The sequence below is a fragment of the Canis lupus genome, chromosome 16 (assembly GCF_011100685.1).
Source record: "Canis lupus familiaris isolate Mischka breed German Shepherd chromosome 16, alternate assembly UU_Cfam_GSD_1.0, whole genome shotgun sequence".
Classification (NCBI taxonomy): domain Eukaryota; kingdom Metazoa; phylum Chordata; class Mammalia; order Carnivora; family Canidae; genus Canis; species Canis lupus.
In genome coordinates, this window is record NC_049237.1 from 33,490,226 (window position 1) to 33,505,060 (window position 14,835).

Genomic DNA, 14,835 nt, shown 5'->3' on the forward strand with positions numbered 1-14,835 from the left:
ATCAAAATGCAGTGAGATATCATTTTACACCTGTCAGAATACCTATAATCAAATGGACAAGAAAACAAGTGTTGGTGAGGATGTGGAGGAAAGCAATTCCTTATGCACTGTGTGAGAATGTAAATTGGTGCAGCCACTATGGAAAACAGTATGGAGATTCCTCAAAGAATTAAAGGCAGAAATATCTATGATCCAGTAATTCCCCTACTGGGTATTTAACCAAATAAAAACACTAATTTGAAAAGATATATATGTACCAATATGCTTATTGTAGCATTATTTACAAGAGTTAAGATACAGAAACAACCCAAGTGTCCATCAATAGATGAATAAAAGAAGGTGTGGTGTGTGTATACACATATGTGTGTATGTATGTATACATACATACATGCATATATACAGTGGAATATTACTCAGCCATAAAAAGCATGAGATCTTAACCATTTGTGACAGAGACATAGAGACTATATCCTAAGTAAAATAAGTGAAACAAAGACAAATACCATAAGATTTCACTTACATGTGGAATCTAAAAAACAAAACAAACAGACTCCAAAATACAGAGAACAAATTGATGGCTGCCAGATATGCAGCGGGTGACAGGACGGAAGAAATAGATAAATGGGATTAAGAGGTCCAAACTCCCAGTGATAAAATAAATACATCATGGAGATGGAAAAATACAGCATAGGGAATATAATCAACAACATTGTAATAACCCTGTTTGGTGACATGATGACTATACTCACCACAGTGAGCACTGAGTAATGTACAGAATTATTGAATCAATATGTGGTATACCTGTAATTAATATAACACTGTGTATTAGTATTTCAATAAAAAATAGATTTCTAGACATCATTTTTTGATCTACTAAAATTGATTTTTAAAGCATGTGAATTTTAGTTTTGTAAGTTATATGCCAAAAGTTTGCCTTATAAAGTTTCTCTTTCCATTAAAATACCAGCCTGTTGTTTCACTTCCAGAGAAATTTCAGGCCTGAGGACTAATTGCTAAGTGGTTGTTGACCTTTTTAAAAAGTCTTGATCTTATAACACTTCTCAGCTAATGTCTTCTTTTAGTATCTTTCATCTAAATTGGGCACATAAAAGTTTGTTATTTCTTATATTTGCTTAGGCAGACATCTATTAATAGGTGATTACAAAGCTGTGCCCTCTAATTTGTACCAATAAGACCTTTTTCAAGGCAAATAATTCATTAGAACCATTGGAAAAGGAATTAGGCTCAACATATACAATACTCTATGGTCTACAATGAAGACTCCATCTACATGTGTTGTAATCCCCAAATCCTGTTTCTAACTCTGTCACTATTATCTTTCAAATAAAGGCAAGGGAATAGGTCTGATCATCAATACTGCAATTTTATGATTCTCCTTAGTCATCTCTTTGTCTCTTAAATAACAGCTGTGGTGACCACACATGTCACCTGTGTAATAAGACATTTTACAAAACCATCCATGTGATGGAAATCTCTTCATTCCAAAAAACTGTATAAAACTGTAAAATAACTGTATAAAATACAAAGACCGAGAGCAAATATTTTTATTTGCAAAAATTCTTTAAAAATAAACCTATTGGGCCAACAGTTGCAAATAAATTAATTAAATAAGCACCTTTCTGCCCCCCCTTTGGCTGTTTTGATTTCAATGAGCTTTCTACTTTCAGCCCGTTTCTGCAATATAAAGAGATTGGCTCTGGAATATAACTAGCAAAAATAAAAAGAAAGATGAGAATTTTACATTGAGACTGGGAATTTGTGTGCCAAGATTCAATCTGTGGTGCCTGGAAAAGTGCTGAGACCTCAAAACTTTGAAAAATTTGTTTTTGAACAGAAATGCTGACACCACTTATCTGTATCAATTCAGCTCTGAATTGTGTGGGTGCAATGTGCTGCTTTCACTACTTGAGACATTCTGCCTAACTGTGAGGCAGGCAAACAACAGAAAATTGTTTCTGTGACTGTATTCTTGGACATTACCTGGGAACACATGCAAAGACATGTTCTCAGTGTCATGGGAAGAAATAGGAGTCAATCACCTAAATGGCTTAAGTAAATGCAATCCCCTAACACTACCACAGTACTATAATCCCTCCAAATTTGGAACTATTTTCTAATTGGACAATCACCTAGAGAAAGGCTGGCAAACTATCACCTCAGGCCAAATCCACATTTTTTATATAGCCTGTAAGTTAACACTGGTTGTTACATTTTGAAATGATTGTGGGGTGGGGGGGGGGGGGAGGGGAGGGAGTCAAAAGAAGATTTCACGATATGTTTCACAAAATTCCATTTCTATCTATAAATAAAGTTTTATTGGAATATAGCCATATTAATTTGTTTATGTACTGTCTAGGGATGCTTTCATACTACAACGGCAGAGTACAGTGGTAGCAAAGACCTCTGTCCTACAAAACATAAAATATCTACTATCGGGCCTTTTACACAAAAAGCTGGCCAACCCCTGACCTAAAACATTGCAATTTACAAGGCTTTTTGATATGCATCAAATTTAATCCAGTGGAGAGCATTATGTCTATTCTACAAAGGAAAATAAAAAGAAATGGCTTGTCCAAGGTTATACAGCCAGTATGGAGAGTTACTCACATTCTTTCACATTATCACAAAGCTTCTCTACAAATAAGTGTTATAAATCTTTAGTAATACTCATTAGTATTTGGTTTGTAAAAAAGTTGCCATCTTTTCATTTCTCAAAACCATAATCAAAAGTAATTGCTTAAAGCCCAGCACTTTAGAGTATTTTGGTGGTGAAGGGCCAAGGATTAAACTCTTGAAAAGCATATTTTCCCTGACAACATTAACTAACAGACTTGTCACTCAAAAGACAAACAGAAGTTTCTCCCTTCAATTGCCCAGATACTCCAATGCAATGGAGGAGAATCCTGAACATGTCATCTTTCTTTTCTCTTGGACTCCTTAATATTTCTCATGCAGATATAGCAGATCTTTCTGACAAGGTCAAATTCTTCTGAAATTGAGTTACTAAAGCAATTTTGTACATTTTCTCTGAACATGCCATTGGCCTTGGCCTAAAAATACTATTCAAGCAGAAAAAATAGTTTCATCTTTTCCACTAGGTTTTCCCTCCACATTTTGCACTTGAATAACTACAGAATTTATATTCTTAATCTTTATACCTATCTTCTTTTTATATGTGTATACATATGAGAGAGAGAATATAACAATTATCAATTGATAACCTTATTAAATGCTTCATAAATACAAGGAGTAGGTAACATTCTACTAAGAATAATGGCCAAGTAAATACTTAAATCCAGGAAGAATGAGTTTTAGCCCCTGCTTGACCACTAAATATAGGACTTTGGGAAACTCCCTGGACCTCCCCAGATCTATTTCTTCACCCATATGATAAGAGAGACCACATGACCTTTATGGGCCATTCCTGTTTAAAATTCTCATTAACTCTGAATATGTGTTACATTGTCATTTAAGCCAAACCTCAATTTCACTATTTCTAAATCAGAGATAAGACCTATGACACAGGTGGTTAATTAAAGTAAGAAAGTATTTAGAGGACATAGCACGTAGTGTTCCAAAGATGGTAATATGATAACCCTGTGTTATAGATCGTTTCACTCATGATAAGCAGTTAAAGAAGAGGCTAGAAAGCAAGAATCAGACAGAAAGTGAAAATGGTATTTTTTTTCTTTTTTAAGTTACAAAAATTCATGACAAAACTTCTACTTGGTACACAGGACTATTCTTGCCCTGCTCACGTGAGGCAGGTAAGATCCCAAGCCCTGGCTGGCTCTTCTCTGTCCTCCTCACTCATCTTTGCACAGACCAAGAGCATGAACTGTGGTCCTTCCATACTCAAAAGAATGAGAAAGGCGCTCGAATACACTACCACTTTTCATAGTGAAAGATCTTATTTGATAGCTTATGAAATAATCTCTATTATATATTCTTTTATAAACTCAAGTTGTTTCCAGTTTCATTAAAACAAGCTCTGCCTCAAGATTAAAATTTATAATCTTAAAATTTATTAAGTATGACTTCTCAATTGTCATGAGTATTTTTATATTTTGATTTAAAAGATCCTAATTTGAATTTTTTCAATACTATGACTTTATTACAGTCACCAAAGTAGTTTACATTTTTTTAATATTTTATTTAATTATTTGAGAGAGAGAGTTTGAGTGTACAAGCAGGGGGAAGGACAGATGGAGAAGGAGAAGCAGACTTCCTGCTGAGCATAGAGCCCAACATGGGGCTCAATCCCAAGACCCTGGAATCATGACATGAGCCAAAGGCAGACACAACCAACTGAGCCACCCAGACGCCCCCAAAATAGTTTACATTTAAACTGATCAATCACACCTCAGAGACTGCTTAGCACCATCACATTAACCTTTAAAAAGTTAACATTTCTTAACTGATAACAACAAAACAGGGATATATAGCAGAAGCACCCGATATTGAGCCAAAAGCTCTTTAGTTCTTTTCTAATCTCTTTCCATAAAGTCATATCGTTTGTGGGTTAAATCTCTTATTCTATATGTCTGATTATTTATCTGAATGCACGGTCAACAATACCAGTCTTGGTAATGTTCTTAGATTCAACATTTAAGGTTACAATGGATTAAATTGAATACCCTCATCAGGATTTAAATATAATTGGATGAAGCCAAGGCTTGATTAAAAGTAAATGAAAATACGGAAAGTACTTAAGAACAATTAACCTATTTCTTAGGCTCATTTATCCATTTATTCATACTATGCATTTCCAAGCAATACTACCACAGACCCTGGAGACTCTATGCCCACTATCAAGGGACAGTGAACCAACAGGATTAATAGGGGATGATAAGTGCTGGGAAGGAAATGTGCCCCTGTTTATGGGAGTATAGATGAGAGGCATGTGGATTAGACACTTGGGATGTGACAACATTATCTAGTGTTAAAGAACCAGGAAAAAATTAGTTATATAAGGGGAAGGAGATAAAGAGAGATTTGAGGTTGAAAAAATGCACATGGAAAATCACAATGGTATATACCACAACACAAATGACTAAAACTAGGTAGTCACAGGAGGAGTATGCAGTATTTTGGGAAAGTGACCAGAGATAAAAATGTCAGGCCACGAAGAAGCCGTATTTGCCATGCTAATGAGCTTGAACTTCAACCTGAAAGCTCTGGGAACCCAGTGAAAGATATAAGCCAGGGAATGACTACTCAGGTTTGACATTATGAAAGATATAAAGACAAGTTTGATTTGGGATAAGTAACGAATGGTGAGAGACTTGAGGAAGGTAGACAATTTAAGAGTCTAGTGAAGTAATGCAGACAGTAAACTGTGAGTTCATGTAGGAAGAACCCTGGGAGAAGGACAGAGAAGCAGCAAGGAAATGTGGTGCTTTATTAGAAATAATGAGTAAGTGAATGAGAAAAATTTAGAACAACTCCTGGATTTAGGATATGGACAACTGCATGGATTATGACACTATGCACTATAAAGGGGTGCATAGAAGAAACATTATTGATCACTTTCTATTTTATTTTAAAATTTCCTTTTAAAATAAAAGGAATTTATTACATATAAGGAATTTCACTTATAGGAAGGACTTACTTTCTTAGTTTTCAAAAAAGTTCTAAAGAGCAAGAATACTAGACAATAAACACAGAAAAGATAGGCAAAGATGGCATTGTGAAAAATGTTCACATCTGCCCATGTAGAATAAACAGCATCATGAGTTTTGGGGAGAAAACAAAACAAAGTTAGAAAGGAAATTCAATGCTTGATTTTCAACGTTCAAAAAAAAAAAAAATGAAGAAGAGTAAAGAAAGGTATACTACAACTCCCAGAAAAAAAAGACAGAAAATTTTTCAGACAGAAAGAGTCAAGGAAATAGGATGATTTGATAAGAAGTGGTACTGTCACACAAGAAACTATTTCAAAGGTTAAAAAAAAAACAGCAAATGATCATTTTTAAAAATATTTTATAGAAAATATCAAGATTTGACTACTTAAATGCATGCATAGGGGGAGGTCAGATAATTTAGGAATTACATCTATATTTAGATCTAAAAGCTATCAAAATGAAAAATGGCAGCATAATTTCACTTTGTTGAAAGCAGCTGCAAATGTTCATACACAGCATTACAATATCCTATAGAAAGAGTAGCTCAGATCTAATGCTTTGGTTATAATAAACAAATTTGCAATTAGGAGACATTTTTAGTCCTATACAAGTATGCAGAAACAAAGCCAGAATTCACTTTTCAAGAAAAAAAAAATTGGCAAAGTTTCCTAAACAGAAGCCCCACTTACACCAAATCTGGTACTGTTGGGTGCCAGACATCCACAGCAGGCACAGACGGTGGAGCTCCTATTGCTTGCTTCACAGATTGCTGTCTGGTTACAATTTCTAGTCATATGTGATTCGATGGAGCAGAGAAAACCCCCTGGCTTTCCTCTATTAGTTCTGCATCCATTGCTCCATCCATCAAAAGCAAAAGTAATTGCCCACAAAAATTAAGCCTAGGTATGCCTCTACTTATCCATGTAGCATACCTTTACTCCTATGCAAAGTTAAAGGAATGATTTGATTTACAAGTTGTCAAGCAAGCACAGGTTAAATAAGGCTGATGAGTCAAGAAGCATTCTCAGTGTCATCCCTGCATCTAACTTCCAAAAGCTCTACATCTTTCCTTCCTTCCTTGATTTCTACCCTGAAATGAAAGGAAGTTTCATTTCTTGAATTAAGGGCCAAAACCATTATCACTGCATTGTCTCTTTCAGGGTGGGGGTGGGGAGCGTTTACATGAGATCAATTAATCATTCACACACCCATTCAAACATTTGTATCATGCACCTACTGGATGTTAGGTGCTATGCCATCACCAGCAATAGAAAAGTAAGCACGGCATGTTTGAAAGCTTACAGAAACATCTAATATGTTAAGATGGTTATATCTTTAAAATATAATCTGATAGATGCTATAACAGAGATATGAGCAAAGTGTTGAAAATCCAGAAGGAAGAAACTAGAAATGGTGATCTTTTATTAACCATGCATCTTTTAAAAGCCCCTTCTTCCATCAAACATAGAAACAAGGACATTTCAGATGGCTTTTTGATAGTGCAATGTGTATTTACTCCACAATTTACAATTTCGAAGAGGATTAAGGAAAAGCTAAGGCTCTTGTCTCCCTACTGAATCATACTCTTTCTCCTACTGAATTATGCCAAAAATCAGAACTTTACAAAAAAAAAAAAACAAAACAAAACACCAAATCCTGTATTCACTTAAAAATTTTAACACCAGAGACTCGACATACACACACACTTCATATAGTAGTCTCTGCACATAAATTTCCATTTATTCTTATCCTGACATACATCATGCAGGACTATGGTTCATCGCAAGTGCCAGTGCCCCAGAAGAGGGTATACCCTCCTTTATATCAATATTTACTGAAAATTATGCTCAATTTATCTTTAAAAAGGTGAGAGGGAACAGTGAAAGCACTACAAATGGAAACTTTCTAAAAAGTGTGGCAATTTTAGATTTTCAAAGATCTATATTTAGGAGTTCTAAGATTAGGGTTGACCAACAAAACATCACTTTTCCTCATCTCTAACTTCAAGACTTACTTCTTTCCCACATCTCTATCTTGACAAATTGTTTGGGGTTCATGTAGCTTCTAAATTATTTTTAAAAATGGAAACAAGAGTTTCCGATAAGTAGAACTAGCAGTTACCTTCTATACCTAATTTTCTTTTTTTTTTAATTTTTTTATTTATTTATGATAGAGAGAGAGAGAGAGAGGCAGAGACATAGGCAGAGGGAGAAGCAGGCTCCATGCACCGGGAGCCCGACATGGGATTCGACCCCGGGTCTCCAGGATCGTGCCCTGGGCCAAAGGCAGGCGCTAAACCGCTGTGCCACCCAGGGATCCCTATACCTAATTTTCTGAATATTTCTCACCTCACTTAAAATAACACTTCAGAGCAATTGACCATAAGATTAAATTAACAATCTCATTTGTTTGCTTTTTAAAGATTCATTTATTTGAGAGAGAGGAAGAGTACAAGTGGGAGGGTCAGAGGGAGAGGGAATCTCAAGCCAACTCCATGCTGAGCACAGAGCCAGACACAGGGCTCCATCTCACCAGCCTGAGATCATGACCTGAGCTGAAATCAAGAGTTGGATGCTTAACTGACTGAGCCACCCAAGCCCCTCAACATCTTGTTTTAAAACATTATAGACATTTTTATTTCTATGACAGAAAAAGCCCTAACACGTTAACCAAATGAAAATATTAAAAGAATATATGTCTAAAACTATGTGAAGGGCAGCTTCCAATATAAAAATCCATTTGATCAAGATTCACCTTCAGAAGGGAATAAAGACCAAGAGGATTGTGGTTGTGTTAAAAACAAACAGTTCTAATATTTTTAAAGGTGGACATGGAAATATTTACAGATGCCGTGATATAATCTGGACTCTTGCTTCAATATAATATTGGGAGAGATGAGGTGGAATTACAGTTTGGCCATAATTTGATCATTAACTGAAGCCAGGCAATGGTACATGAAGATTAATTATATGATTCTGAATATTATTTTGTGAATACTTTTTAAAAAAAGAAAAATAGGGATGCGTGGGTGGCTCAGCGGTTGAGTGTCTGCCTTCAGCTCAGGGAGTGATTCCAGGATCCGGGATGGAGTCCCACATTGTGTTCCCTGAGAGAAGCCTGCTTCTCCCTCTGCCTAGGTCTCTGCCTCTCTCTCTCTCTCTCTCTCTCTCTCTCTGTGTGTGTCTCATGAATAAATAAATAAATATTTTTTAAAAATAAAAATAAAGAAAAACAAAATAAATGGTCACCTAGCAGACTATCAGGGGAAATGAATCAAAACCAGGACATCATTTGCATGAGAGATGTTTCACATTCACATCATATTTATTTCTTAGAACACCTGTGCATTAGCCAAGGACGTTAGGTATCACTGATAGGGATATCCAAATAATATCCTCACACAGACACACACGTAGCATCTTTTCCCTAATAACTAGTGCTTTCCAAACATACTATTACATTTAACAAGAACCCACAATAAAACACTCTCAATCCTCAATCCTCACATACATATATTTAAGAATAATATCACTGTAGAAATATTTTCCCTTGTTAGAGATGGTTTTGCTTTTACTCATTGACTCTCTTTTTCTTGATCTAGACTAAGCATTCTGAAAGTATACCACCTCCATAGGAAAGGTTTTAGTTCTTGAAATTTTATAGCTACATATATAAAAGGTGCCAGTTGAGTACTTCTTAAGTTTTGTTTCTACTGGCATTATTTGTGAGTATCAAGATATATATATCTATATATATATATAGATAGATAGACAGATAGATAGATATTTATAACAATTGTGTACAAAGACTTTATCACAGAAAAATGATAGATGTGGTTGGTACACAAAATCCTGCTGCAAACATACTGATTTACTTAGGAGTGAGTAGTGTTTGTGGCACTGAATGTTTTCTGCTATAAAGCATGAAGCAGCTTAGGCCTTTAACCACTTTGAGCAACCATGAGTGCATTAAAGGATTCATAAAAGAAGCACGCATGATAGAAAGGAAACTACCTTCCACACAACCTATATACCCACCTAGTCTAGTTGTACATATTATTTGAAGTATATACTAAGGAAAGACAGGATGTAGAATTCTCATTTACAAGTCTACATCATTCTTTCCATATTAAGTGATAAAAGAAAGTAAAAGCGAACAATTTCAAATAAGAAATGTAGAACTAGCAGTTACCTTTTTAACAAGTTTCATTTTCTGAGTATTTCACTTCTCCCAAAAAATGATTCTATGCAGCAAATATCCATTAAAGAATGTAAACAATCTTGTTTTTAAGATGCTGGAGAAATTTTTATTTCTCTGATAGGAAAAATCTAACATGTTAACCAAACTAGAGTACAAACAGATGTCTAAATCTAGAGAGAGACACACACACACACACACGACTCAAAAAGGCATTAATCACAACATAAAGTACAGTAACCATGGCAATCTGTTTCCAAAGTGGTAAATCACAACCAGGGTTTTTCAACAATTTAGGGTATTCCCAGGTATCTCACATATTGCTACAAAAATAATTCAGCCCTGGTGGCTCAGCGGTTTAGTGCCGCCTTCAACCAGGGTGGGATCCTAGAGACCTGGGATTGAGTCCCATGTCGGGCTCCTTGCATGGGACCTGCTTCTCCCTCTGCCTGTGTCTCTGCCTTTCTCCTTCTCTCTCTCTCTCTCTCTCTCTCTCTGTTTCTCATGCATAAGTGAATGAAATCTTTAAAAAAAAATACAACAATAACAACATAAATGTCACTTGATTTTCTTTACACTATGTTGCAGCAATTCAGAGGGGGGTTGAAATGACAAAAAAAAGGAGGAGCATCACTAAAAATCAAATTAAGTGTTTTGAATTTTCAAAAATTTTAAATCACTTCTTTTGGGCAAATAAATATGAAGCTGTGGATTCTTTTCAAATAGCATTGGATAATGTGACTTGTTCTCACAAAAGTGAATGTGCCCAGGGACTTCAACTGAGCTTCTCCTTTGCAGATTAGAGCAGGGATTTCCAAGAGGTAGACACTGATCATCAGTGCTCTTCTCATGTGTTCTGTCAATTTCTCTTCCCTCTGAGGCTCCCATACCTTCGCAAATATCAACATTTACTTTCCTTCACACCTTTCCTTTAAGAAACTTAGAATGATAGAACAAAAAGAACATACATGGGGAAAAGAAAGTTGCAACTTTTACTATGAGTTTGGCTACAAACTACCAGTATACCTTGAATAAGTATGTTCAGTGCTCAAAATTTTATTTTCTTTAATCCAAAAAATAAAGAGACTGAACTAAAGGTTCCAGCTCTAATATTTTCTAAATATGTAAATCAGGCATAACTTCTTTTAAATTACAGAACTGATATTGATGTATAATTTTCATCTCATGGTGTCACTGATTAAAGCTGCCACTTCTCATGACTTTGCCCTAAAGATTGTGTATTTTTGATGACACGTTACTCTCTGTAGAAAACCCAAAAGATTCCACCAAAAAAAATTGCTAGAACTGATATGCAAATTCAGCAAAGTCATAGGATATAAAATCAACAGAGAAATACGTTGCATTTCTATACGCCAATAATGAAGAAGCAAAAAGAGAAACTAAGGAACTGATCCCATTCACAATTGCACTAAAACCTATAAGATATATAGGAAATAAACCTAGCCAAAGAGGCAAAAGATCTGTTCTCTGAAAACCATAGAATACTTAAGAAATTAAAGAGGACACAAAGAAATAGAAAAATGTCCCATGCTCATGGATAGGAAGAACAAAAAGTTAAAATATCTATATTATCCAACGTAATCTACAAATTTAATAAAATCCCTATCAAAATACCACCACAGCATTCTTCACAGAGCTAGAACAAACAATCCTAATATCCATATGGAATCACAAAAGACTCTGAATAGCCAAAGCAATCTTAAAAAAAAAAAAAAAAAAAAAAGCTGGAGGCATCAAATTCCAGACGTCAAGCTATATCACAAAGCTGTAGTCATCAACAGAGTATGGTATAGTACTGGCATAAAAACAGACATATAGATCAATGGAATAGAATAGAGAACCCAGAAATGGACCCTCAACTCTATGGTCACCTACTCTTCAACAAAGCAGGAAGAAATATCCAGTGGAAAAAAGACAGTCTCTTCAACACATAGTGTTGGGAAAACTGGACAGCAATGAGCAGAAGAATGAACTGGACCAGTTTTTATGCCATACACAAAAATAAATTCAAAATTGATCAAAGACCTAAGTGTAAGACAGAACCATCAAAATCCTAGAGGAGAAAATAGACAGCAACCTTTTTGACATCAGCCATAGCAACTTCTTACCAGACACATCACCAGAGGCAAAAGAAACAAAAGCAAAACTGAACTACAGAGAAATGACCAAGATAAAAAGTTTCTGCAGAGCAAAGGAAACAGTGAACAAAACTAAAAGGCAGCCTATAAAATAGGAGAAGACATTTACAAATGACATATCTGATAAAGGGTCGGTATTCAAAATATATGAAGAATTTATCAAACTGGGGATACCTGGGTGGCTCAGCAGTTGGGTGCCTGCCTTGGGCTCAGGTTGAGATCCTGAGATCCAGGATGGAGTCCCATATCAGGCTCCCTGTGAGGAGCCTGCTTCCCCCTCTGCCTATGTCTCTGCCTTTCTCTCTCTCAGTCTGTGTCTCTCATGAATAAATAAATAATTCTTTAAAAAATAAGAATTCAGGGCAGCCCAGGTGGCTCAGCGGTTTAGCGCTGCCTTCAGCCCAGGGTGTGATCCTGGGGTCCCGGGATCGAGTCCCACGTCAGGCTTCCTGCATGGAGCCTGCTTCTCCCTCTGCCTGTGTCTCTGCCTCTCTCTCTCTCTCTGTCTCTCATGAATAAATAAATAAAATCTTAAAAAAAAAAAGAATTTACCAAACTCAGCACCCAAAAAACAAATAGTTCAGTTTAGAAATGGTCAGAAGGGTGACATGTGGGTGGCTGAGTAGTTGAGTGTCTGCCTTCAGCTCAGGGCGTGATCCTGGGATCTGGGATAGAGTCCTAGCAGGAAGCCTGCTTCTCCCTCTGCCTGTGTCTCTACCTGTGTGTGTGTGCCTCATGAATAAATAAATAAAATCTTTTTAAAAAAATGGTCAGAAGATATGAATACATTTTTCCAAAGAAGATATCCAGATGGCCAACAGACTCATAAAAAGATGCTCAACATCACTCATTATCAGGGAAATACAAATCAAAACCATGAGGAAATACCACCTCACATCTATCAGAATGGCTAAAATTAACAATTTAGGAAACAGATGTTGCAAGGATGTGGACATGGGAAACTCTCTTACACTACCAGTAGGAATGCAAACTACTACAGCCATTCTGGGAAACAGTATGAAGGTTCCTCAAAAAGTCAAAAATCTAACTACCCTATGACCCAGCAATTGCACTACTAGGAATTTACCCAAAGGATACAAAAATAGTGATTCAAAGGGGCACATGCACTCCAATGTTTATAGCAGCATTATCAACAATAGCCAAATGGAAAGAGACCAAAAGTCTATTGACAAATGAGTAAATAAAGAGGTGGTACACACACACACACACACACACACAAACACATGTACACACACACAAACACACACACACAATGGAATGTTACTCAGCCATCAAAAAGAATGAAATCTTCCCATTTTCAATGATCTGGATGGAGCTGGAGTGTACTATGCTAGGCAAAATAAGTCAGAGAAAGAAACACTGTACGATTTCACTCATACGTGGAATTTATGAAACAGATGAACATATGGGAAGAAAAAAGAGAGAGAGAAGCAAACCATAACAGACTATTAACAATAGAGAACAAACAGGATTTTTAGAGGGAGGTGAGTGGGGAATGGGCTAAATGGGTGATGGGTATTAAGGAGTGCACTTTTTGGGATGAGCACTGGGTGTTGTATATAAGTGATGAATCACTAAATTCTACTCTGAAGCCAGCATCACACTATAAGTTAACTAGAATTGAGATAAAAAATTTGAAAAAAAAAAAAAACTAAGGCTATACATTTTTAAAAATTTTATGTGATTAGACAATAGTCTAAATATTTCTATGAAACTCTAACTTATTAAAAGTATACAGAGAAAAAGCTAGAACTAAGGGAAACAAGTATTTATTTCGACAAGGGTAATATATGGTACTAAGTTAAATTCTGACAATTTATAAGTGGAGGGAAATTCAACAGTCTAAACGTTATTCTTTATAACCTTTTTCTCTGAAAAGGAATGTCTGAAGGATACCAAGGCAACATGACAAAGCAACTTTGAAATCCTTAGAAGGTAATTTCCATGGCACATATTGTTTACAACCAGCTAACATATCATATAATCAAGTTACACTTCTAAGGGAAAAATGATCACATTTGTCTCTATCAATTAAGAGGAGAGGGGAAAAAAGAGCAATATAGAAATTAACATATGTAATGTGTGATTGTGACTTGGAAAGAATATTTCACCTAAAAAAAAAAAACAAAAAACAAAAAGAAAAACTATTAGGGACACCCGGGTGGCTCAAAGTTCTGCCTTTGGCTCAGGGCGTGATCCTGGAGTCCTGGGATCAAGTCCCTCACCTATGTCTATGTCTATGTCTATGTCTCTATGTCTCTGCCTCTCTCTCTCTCTCTCTCTCGAATAAATAAAATCTAAAAAAAAAATTAAAAGAAAGTTCACTAGAGAGTAAACACAATATGAAAAATCACCACCACACAAGAGGAACTGTGAATGGTTGTCAAAAGAGGCTAACATATGCCCCTGAGGAGAATCGCTCCTGCAAACAGACACTTGGCACAGACTCCATCTCTCACTCTGATTATGTGTAAGGTGTCTACAAAACTACCTGTCCAGTTACAAACATTTACTGAAGGTACTCATACAGATCTCATCTGTGCTGCTGACATCAGACCACAGCAAAATTTCACTAGCTTTGGGGAAAATAAATGGCACGTATTCTCTGAAAAAATTAACATCATTATCTTAAAACTGTATATTTTCAACTGTTCCTTTTATAAAAACTCTAAATATTGATGACTCTGAAGCTATATTTACATAAAATGGTATCTCAGAAGGTCTACTAAAACTTCCCTATCCTCCAAGATCTAGAAAAGTTCTCAAGGATTACCTTGAACCTCTAAACTGAGATTCAAGGCCATACAGTAGAT

General features: G+C 35.8%; 1 protein-coding gene and 1 long non-coding RNA gene across 9 annotated transcripts in view; one reads left to right on the top strand and one right to left on the bottom strand.

Moving 5' to 3' along the window:
• The window catches only part of NRG1 (neuregulin 1), a 1,144,545-nt gene that overhangs the window by 1,050,749 nt on the left and 78,961 nt on the right, over nucleotides 1–14,835 (bottom strand). The gene's annotated exons all lie outside the window — the stretch shown is intronic.
• Nucleotides 1–14,835, top strand: part of LOC119877101 — a 34,366-nt gene that overhangs the window by 4,415 nt on the left and 15,116 nt on the right. The window contains exon 3 of one of the 2 annotated variants that reach the window (XR_005371504.1): nucleotides 13,902–13,947. The exons of the other annotated variant lie outside the window; for it this stretch is intronic. This is a non-coding gene — a long non-coding RNA (uncharacterized LOC119877101). Of the gene's footprint in view, nucleotides 1–13,901; nucleotides 13,948–14,835 lie in introns of those variants that run through there. 2 annotated transcript variants of the gene reach the window in all.